A 10,453-nucleotide genomic window follows, 5' to 3' on the forward strand; every position below is an offset into this window, starting at 1 on the left:
GGGGGGGGCAGAACATGGCACTCAAGTCTGGGGGATGGGGTGGGAGTGGGGCAGCACTCTGTCTCTAAATGGTTCACCATCACTGCTCTAGACCATAGGAGATAATTTCATGAGTTATGGCGGCCAAAACAAAACAAAACAAAACACTGGGGTGTCAACTTTTGGCAATGACTCTCACTGAATCTCGTCTGTCTGGTCCTTAGACAATGGCTCATTTCTGGCACCTTCCATCAGCCAATAAGTATTTACTGAGAACCTGATGTGTGCCAAGCATAGTGCTAAGTACTAGGTAGAGAAAGATAAAACAAATAAAAACAGTCCCTGTCTCTGAGGAGCCAACATCAGGAGAGAAAAAATATGCACAAAATAATTATATAACAATATATGAGGCCGTAGGTAGATGGCTCAGGGGATCAAGAGTCAGGCCTAGAGAAGAAGGTCCGAGGTCCAAATCTGGACTCAAGACATTTCCTGGCTGTGTAATCCTGGCCAAGTCACTTAACCCCCATGGTCTAGTTTACCACTCTTCTGCCTTGGAGCCAACACATAATATTGATTCTAAGATGGAATATCAGGATTTTGTATATTATATATAAATGTATATTATATGTAATACATATTCCCTTTTATTATATATTTATATTTACTTATATATTATATAGTATATATTTAAATCAATATATAGTATTGATTCTAAGATGGAAAGTCAGGGTTTTGTATATATTATATATGCAATATATAATACATATTTCATTTTATAATATGTTATATATAATACATATTTCATTTTATTACATATTTAAATTTGTTTATATATTATATATTTCATTTTATTATATATTTATATTTATTTATATATTATATAATATATTTAAACCAATATATAGTATTAATTCTAAGATGGAATGTCAGGGTTTTATATATACATTATATATACTACATATTATATTAACATATATCATGTAAATATATAAAAATAAAGCATATATAATATAAAATTTATCTATATAAAACCCTTACATATATGTATATATTTGTATATATACACATATATGTGAGTTCAAATATAGCCTCAGACACTTACTAGCTATGTGACCCTGGGCAAGTCACTTAACACTGTTTGCCTCAGTTTCCTCATCTGTAAAATGAGCTAGAGAAGGAAATGGCAAATCAGTCCAGAATCTTTACCAAGAAATGATGCAAATAGGGTTAGGAAAACTTGAGCAGGACTGAAACGAACACCAATAAAAATATATGCAAAATAAATCTATTTTAAAATCTATTTTTTAAAACTGAGATAGGACCTGCTAACTCATGCAGTTCACTGGGGGAGACTTTGATAATCCAAGGTCACCTCCATGCTGCAGGGAGGCATCAGAGGGAGCCTTTTTAGTGGAGGCATAAAACAGAAACATCATGTATTTATTTGGCATCTAAGACAGAAAGAAAACATTTACACTTTGAGCTCAGTTTTCCCACATGATAAAAAGCACTGGGGAATTTGGCCATATGGAGTTATCCAATGACAAGTGGTCATAAATATAATCTCTGTGTGCCAGTTCCAGATGTCCTTACTTTTTACTTACTTTTTACTTACTATCCCGTGTGTTCAGCTATATACATCCTTTGGACACTGGGCTACTACCTCTGCTATCTTCAACTAAAAAATGTGAAGAAAAAGGGGGCATCCTAATTGGTGAACTCTGTCCCTATTCAGTGGCAGATGTTGAAATCTACTCCTTTTTTCTTCAGGGGGAGTGCTTTAGCTCCATTCCCAATATTTTGAAATGTCTCTCTTTTTGCTGAAAGTCCATCTTCTTTCATTCACAATGATTATATTTAGCTTCAAAGAATATTTTTGGGGTTGTATCTAGAACTCCTTCATTTTTTGAAATATTTGGGTCCATTCTTTTCTCTGATTTCTACCCCTACCCACTAGAATATAAACTATATAAATATAAACTAAATAAATATAAAGTAGGAACTCTCTCACTGCTAAATTTGTTATCACTTCCATTTAGCATAATGCCTACTACATAGGTAGACTTGCAGAATAATTAATTGTACACCAAATTCTGGGATGAACAGAGCCTCTCGTCCCTGAAGACAATCGTAGTAAAAATAATAAAGGGCTCTAATAGAGAGCTTTAAGGTTTACAATGCATTCTGGGGTCCTCTCCAGTCTTAGCTCTGCTTCTTGGGATCACCCAACCACGTTTCAAGCCACTACAGCAGCCCAGACTTTTAGAATCTTAATGAAAATAAGCCACATGTAAATGTTCTTCAAATCCCCAAATGCCAGGGAATGCCCAGAGATCTCAGAATTACCCCAGATTCTGAGAGCATGTAGAGCAAGATTACAACTTTTCAATAATGTCCTTTTCCTCTTGAGGTAATTTTTTTTCAACAATAAATTGTAGTGAGCTATTTGCAAGGTCTTAAATATTTTTGTAGAGGAAAATTTAAATGTTTTTTTTTCCCATCTCTAAAAGGCCAGTAATTGGTATAGAGGACTTCTTCCCACATCTAATCTATGATTTTATGATCCCTACTATCAGTATGCCCTGAGCAATTATTATAATGATCATCATAGTAAGAGACCTACGTACTAGATTCCTTCCTCTTACAGCATCCTCCCCACTACTACTTCATACTTAATAATAATAGCCCCCATCTGCTCTTAATATGTTCAGAGTTTTAGAATGAGATGTATGAAGGACTAATAATGGACTTTTCTATTTTAGAGGGAGGAGATGCAACAATGACAGATGAAGAACCTGAGGCAAATAGTCATTTCTACACCCTAAAAATGGAGGTGAGTAAATTGGCATTGCAGATGCATATTTAACTGCTTCATGGAGGTGATAGTATCTACTCTACATGGATGCCAAAAACTATTTTGAAAAACCCTAGTTTAAAATTCACATTTTAGAGGTGAGTAAAAAAGTCAGGATACACAATTTTAGGGTTGGAAGAGAACTTTCAAATCTCATCCAACCATCCGAGAGAGAAAGAAACTGAAGCTCAGAGATAATATACATCTCTCCTAAGATCACACAGCTAGCGATTGACAAAGCCAAGATTGGAACCAGATCCTCCAATTCCTTGTAGCCCTTTTTATTTGGAGCACATCACCTCCCTCCATACATCCCAGATTTATGTTTAACATACAGAATTGTAGAGAGGGAAAGAACCTTGGAGATGTTCAATTTCAACTTTCTCATGTCACAGATGAGGGTATAAAAATCTAGATACAAGTAAGTGACTTGTATAGCCAGTTACTAGCTAGTAGCAGTTATATCTAAAACTCTGATTCTTCTGTTTCCTAGGTCAGTGTTTTTTCCAAGATACACACTAATTCCATGAAACCTTTATAACTACTATGTAAAAATCTTTTGTTTTTGTTTTAGGTTTGGACCTGTAATTTCATAGGGAACTCCCCAGTGAGGAAACTCCCTTGACCAATGCAAATCAACACCTGTTCTGCAACTTAGTAATCACAGATTTGCCCTAGAGCACTGAAAGACTACGTGACTGGTGAAGGGTCACAGAGCCTCTGTGTCAGAGGCTGGACATTAACTCAGGTCTTCCTGACTCTGAAGTTTACTTTTTCTCCACTATGCAACATTGTCTTCTCTTGCCTGAAAGTTATTATTCATTAATTTGTTTATTTCATTTGTTCATTCTTTTTCAGTCATTAATTGTGTCCTACAATGCCCTCTCCTTTATCTGACCTACTCATTTTCTACACTATTTAATTTTTCTTCTTTTCCTTTCTTCCTTCCTCTCTCCCTCTTTTCTCTCTCCCCTGCTTTCTTTTCTTTCTTTCTTCCTTTCTCTTTCCTTCCTTCTATTCCTTCCTTCTCTCTCTTTTTCCCTCCCCTTCTCTCCCCAATCTCTTTTCTTTCTCTCCTCCCTTCCTTCCCTCCTTCCTTTCTCTTTCCTTTTCTTTCCTTCTATTCCTTTCTTTCTCTCTTCCTTCCTTCTCTCTCCCCATTCTCTTTTCTTTCTCTCCTTCCTTTCTTTATCCCTTCCTTCCTTTCTTTCTTACCTTCCTACCTTCCTTCCTTCCTTCCTTCCTTCCTTCCTTTCTTTCTAAGTAACAACTCTAAGGCAAAAGGTCAAGGGCTAGCCAAACAGGGTTAAGTGACTTCCCCAGGATCACACAGCTAATAAGTGTCTCAAGCCAGATTTAAACCCAGGTCTTTCTGACACCAAGCCTGGTTTTATTTTCTATACTACACAATCTAGCACTTAATTTTATTCTTTCTTTGCTGTTCTCTAAATCATAAGTTTGTGTGTATGTATATATACCTTGTCTCTCCCACAAAACTATAATATTTTCCTTGAAGACTGAGACATATCCTCTTCTCTTGAATTCCCCCTCAGTACCACATATGGTAGTAGGCACAAAATAGATATTTAATAGATTGATACAATTGATGCATTGCAGAATAGACAGTCCTAAAAGAAGGGAAACTGAGTAAATGAGATAGCTAACTGTGTATTCCATTCCAGAAATAAGGTAAAAGAATGGTTTAACCAATAAAGTTCTTGGGCAAAAGGTAGGAAAAAAACCCAATGGATTGTATGCTATAGTATCCTTTCCTCAGGGGGAAAAAAAACACTCAATATAAGTTTGGAGTAAAGTATGGAAATGAAAAGAAAGTTCAGATTTAACTTAAATTCCTTATATTTACTAGCCAGCTGTTAGGAAATTATGTGGGGGTTTATGTTGAAGTTGAACTTTGGCTTATTTACTTTATCTTTAATGAGTTGTACATTAAATGAGTGACTGTGGGCCAGATGTTCCCCTTCGATCAACCCCATTCACCTCTTCTTTTGCAAAGAGAGAGGAGTCACATGGGGAAGGAGAAAAACAAACAGGAAACTACTGCTGATATGGTTGGTACATGCATGTAAAATTACATGCGTGTAAAACAGGGCCCATAGTGTTCCACTCAGAGTATCTAACACAAACTCATTTTGCGATTCTTATTTAGAATGAGTTAATGTGCAGCACTGGTTTAGAGATAGAGAGCTGGCCTCAGAATCAGGAAGACCTGGGTTCAAAAACTACTTGTTGCCCCATATTGGCTGTGACTCCACAAGTCACTTAATGCATCAGTGTTCTAGAAAACTTTCAAAGAATATAAATTGCAGCAAAGATGCCAACCTGAATTAGTTGATGAAGACGCCTTATCCCAAAGTTTTCAACATCAATGAAATCACAGGTCTAGTCCTTACTCTAATTCCTGGTAAGTTAATTTAACTAGGAAGAGGTTCTTCTAGGAAGTTAAAAGAATCTTTAAAATGAATTCTATTTATCAGTTCTTTTATCAATTTTCAATTTGGATATCTATTAGACAACAAGAAATCATTGAATGGCCACAAGTTACCTTTCTGATTCCTAACAATTCTGAATAAAGGCTTAAAAGAGATGACTACTTAAATAGTGTTAGTGACTAAATTCCTTCCTTCTTTCTTTCCTTCCTTCTTTCTTTCTTCCTTTTTTTTTTTTTAAAGAATAAAAGGGCAAGAAGTGAGCAGATTTCTGGAGGAAAAAAAAAACCTTGGTTACCAGTTACCACTTGTCTGGTATATTGGAGAGGGGACCCTTTTAAAGAGAAGAGTCGGAACTAGAGAAAGCCTCTAAGGTTCCTTCCAAATCTGAGATTCTATGGTTCTATGAACATATCTTTTCTCTTTCTATCATTTTCTCCAAGAATGGCAGAGTTTTTTTTTTTGTTTTTTTTTTTCTGTTTTTCTTTCCCCTTGACTCCCAGGCCAGTGGCAGAATCTAGTGATAGATCGGAAAGAGTGATAGAACCCATGTTTTGGGAAAGTAGGGCTGCTATGTATGCATTTTCCTAATTCCTAAAATGTTTTGTTGACTTTTTGTATAGACATGGAAAAAAGTGACCAGTTGCCAGATTTTATTTTAGGGAATATTCTGCTGGGTGGGGAATCATTAGGAATAGAGTATGAAAGTTTTGAGTGCTAACAGAAAGTATCAGCAATTCATTGGGATCAAAGGTCCTGCTCTAAATTCCTGCGGCACCAGCAATCTGCAGCATGCATTGTAGCATCTGAAACTAACACGCTCATATTCTCTTATTTTAGGTATTTACGTCATATCTCCCCAATTAGATTATAAGCTCCTAGAGAAGATGTACTTTACCTCTGAATCACTCATGGCAAGTAACAGTGCAGGGCACAGAATTAGGTGCTTAATAATTACTGACTTGAACAGTCTTAATTATTAAATGCACTGAAACTGATAAAAAAAAAAAAGACAGCTGTCTCAACACAATGAAATTCAGGATAACCCCATACATGCAGAACATCTGCCAATTCTAGAATAGTATCTCATCTGTTATTACTGCACATGATTTTAGATACACAAGGAAAACTTACATGTACCTCTGTTTTCTAACAACTTTGCAAGAAGAAATAAGCCAAGTCTCCCAGGTAAGAGAACTTCAAAGGCATTCAAAGGTTAATAAAAGTAGTATTAAAACAATATTTTTGTTTTCATTATTTTTCTTATGATTTTACTTTTCTTAAGGAAATCGTGTATCCTTTTTAATTGTCTATAACTGGTTTTCACAGTAAATAATTTTAGGTATGTTTAGAGTGTTTAACTTTATGCCTCACAATATATTTTAGTAATCATCTAGACTTGGGGCCAGCTAATTTCATTCATTAGAGAAGCTCGGGCTGATAGTTTACTCTTCTCTAAAGTCACTAATTGTACTTTGGTGAGTTGTAGATCAAGGATCACAAGAGTGCTTGGAAGAATGTAGATAGATCACCAAAATTTCATACCACAATGGAAAAAGCAATTCCTGAGTATGTGATTTTTTTTCCTCATAAAGAAGCAGAATGTTTAAGAATACTTCATACTACTGCCACAGATACAAAATACAATCTCGATAAGGTTGTAGAATGATTTCTTTTCCACTTAAAAGTAGATGAGGTTTCTTTTGCTATTACATTTGATTCTTTAAAACTAAGAAATGATCTAAAAAAAAGAAAATCCTAACAAAAACTCTAGAACTACATCAGAGAAAAGTACAAATTATAAAATTAAAACAATGTACTTCTCTCCCATCCCATTACTAAGTCAAAAACAAGACAAATGAGTGTAATGGAAGAAACACACCTAATTAAAGACATCTGAGAATTCTGAGCCAGCCTTAAAACTTTGCTAATAATGAGTAGTTGTTCAGTCATGTCCAACTCTTCCTGACCCCGTGGACTCTACTGTCCATGGGATTTTCTTGGCAATGATACCGGGAATAGTTTGCCATTTCCTTCTTCGGTGGCAAACAAAAGTTTAGTGACTTGTTCAAGGCCATAAAGCTACTAAGTCTCTGAGGTCTGATTTCAATTCAGTTCTTCCTAACTTCAGGCCCAGCACTCTACCCAAAGAACTCCCTACCTACCTTTAATAATGTGGGCCAGTAGTTTTAATTTATGAATTTGTCAATATTGAGCTAAAAAAATGTTTGGTTAAATATATGTTCAGAGATTTATTTTGGCAAAATATGGTATTGGAATAAGCCTTCAAATCCTTTAAATTTTAAAAGACACCGCAAGCTTGTGACCCTAGTCTATCCTCTCCACACTGAGATGCAGTGAAATTCAGATTTTTTTATTTTTAAGGTAAGATTGTCCTATCTCATATTTAACTTTCAAGTGAATAGAAGTTGTAGGCATCACAGCATTTACTATTTGATAAGTACACTGAAAGTACATATTTTTAAAGAAACAGCTTTGTATAGGTAAAGAAGTGTTTTTATAATTCATCTGAAATCCCTCTGATTAGGATTTTTCAAAGCTAAGGCTTTACCCTTACAAGGCCTTCCTCTTATTACCTCAGTTTATAATTTTATCATATATGATAAAATGATCTTTAGGAGTGTGAAAATAATATAAAAATGATCACTCAATGACTAGAGGTATGGGTCTCAACTATACACGCCTTTCAGTTGTGATTTCTATAAGCCATTATTTATCTGAAACTGTGTATTTTTTTTTCTTAATAGAAGGGATCTCTGAAGTTTTTAAAGAATGCTTTCCATAATCTAAACAGGAATATTAATCTGAAACCACTTAATACCAATATTTGCTAATTAAAATAACTCTAGTAGCCTATCCATAAAAGTACAAATTTCTAGAGAACTGTGTTTGCTATGATCATAAAATATTAAGTTCCTTAAAGTATTGCTTTTAGAATTAATGACAAATATTTTCTGTCCATAATTCTGCTAATTTATCACTTAAGTTTCAGTATGTATCTGGTTTTTATTACTAGATACTGATACCTAAATGAAAGCAAAGTTTTTGAGGTTTCTGAAAAGTTAGCTCCTGCTCCTTATTTCCTATCTTAAATCACAATTCAGTTATAATATTAGGATCATTTACAAGCAAAACATTTTCATTTCAAAAGCAGGCAAAATAGGATGAACTCATTAAAAAAATAAGAGAAACTGTTTTTGTGAAGTTGTTTCTAGTAAGAAAAGCATGTGTTATGGATCATCTTTGGATCCCGAAGTCCCTGTAATAGTGAGCACTTATTATAAAGTAAGTACCTTATAAAATTTGTAGATTTGTATTTAGTAAAGGTTCATAATCCGTTATCCATAAACAGGCTTTGTGTCATTAAAAATTAAATTAAAAAGACATGTGCACTCTTAATGAGACCAGTAACAAAGTATTTTTCTATTTATCTTTGACTACCTATATGATTTACATTCTATTATGATTAAATTGCTACTTCCTTATTTGTAATGGCTAATATCTAGCATAAAAAACTATTTAAAATAAAAAGTTCTCTCATTATTTTCAGGACACCCTTCTAATTCCAAAATGTTCAAATCTGGATAATTAATCCTCCTTATAATTATTCACCAGCTTGAATACTCTTTCACAGAAGAAAAAAAGTGTAACTATAATTTAATCAAAGAAGGGAACATCCTTTTTGAAATCAAATGCTCTAGATCCTCTCTTTTCCCATCTTCTTGCCCAGTATGAAAATAAACTTTATGCACTGAAAGATATGCAGGTCAAAGTTCACACATATGTTCCCCTGAATGAGTTTGCAGTTCATTGGCTGTAGATGTTATGAGTAATAGGATCTCTAGGGCTATCGGTTCTGTTTATATCCAAGGTCTAAATCTGGGAATATAATTCAGGGGTTTTTAAATCAATACTTACTCATGTTTTGGGGTTCCAACTCAAATGATCCCCAAATTCTTTATTTAGACTAAAGGAGTAGTTCTTGCCACATCGAAGTAATAAAGCATTCCTAATCTAGCCCTCGGCTTTTGTTGAGTACATGTGGGGGAAAATTACAAAGTAACCGATCCGTTTAGGACTCCCTCCTTCCCCCAAAGTAGAAGAGTTGAATTGTTGAACGTGACCAAAAAAATTGGTCCTAACAATGGCACTTCAGAAAACTGCCCTATTGAAACAAGCTTTTCTGTTAGAATCACTGAACTGGAGCCACCTCCAATTTTTACAACATCTGGGAAGCAACTAAATATTGGGGAGAAATAAAAATGATAGTTATTCTTAACTGGTCAAATCTTTTCCCTCCCGAATCGGGGAGCGGTGGCGGTGGGAGAAGATGTGTGACTAGCTTTGGCCACTACTGCACCTCCTCTCTGTCTCCAGGTCCTGCTCCTTTAAAAGTGACCCACCCGGCAGCCAAACGCAGCCACCGCCGCCGCCGTGGAGCCCCTCAGCTCACTCTATTCCTGGCTCCCCCACCCCGCCCCCTCCCCACTTCCCCCACACAATGGCGCCTTTGGAGCTCCCGCTAGATGGGTTCTCCGGCTGTCTAGGGGGAAGCGCTAATCACCCTGGAAAAGCCGCACGCTCCTTTTCGCGCTGACTGGGCTTTCCAAAGGGAGATCAGCGCACAAAGGAAAGTGCGTAGGGCTAGTCCCCAGACCGGGCGTTTCTCCGAGGCTCCCAGAGGCTAGTGAGGAAAAAGCGAGCTAAGAAGGCATCCCAGGACTAATTTATAACCCATGTGCCCCGGGGCAGTGCTGTCCCTCGGTCTACTTGCCCACACTCCCCCAGCCCCAAGGGTTTAGGTCATTGTGCCAGAGTACATTCAAAGGCGTTCCCCGGCTTTGGCAGAGGCTGAGGCTGTATGCGCCCAGCCCAGCCCCACGGGCTGAGCAGGGCATTATTTCTGAGGTGGTCGCTCTTTCAATGGGAAAGGAAGGGGCGGGGGTGGAGAGAAAATGGTGCGTGTGGATGTGTGTGATTGTGTTGTGTGTTGCGTGTGTGTGAATGTGTGTATGTGTGTGTCCGGTGAAACACACAATGAAGCAAAGGCTGACATGATCAGATTTTGTGGAGAAGAGGAGGGGTGGGGGGTAGGGTAGGGTGGGGTGGGGTGGGGGGAGCGCCGTGGAAGGCGTGGAGAGGTGATATT

The sequence above is a fragment of the Gracilinanus agilis genome, chromosome 3 (assembly GCF_016433145.1).
Source record: "Gracilinanus agilis isolate LMUSP501 chromosome 3, AgileGrace, whole genome shotgun sequence".
NCBI classification, from domain to species: domain Eukaryota; kingdom Metazoa; phylum Chordata; class Mammalia; order Didelphimorphia; family Didelphidae; genus Gracilinanus; species Gracilinanus agilis.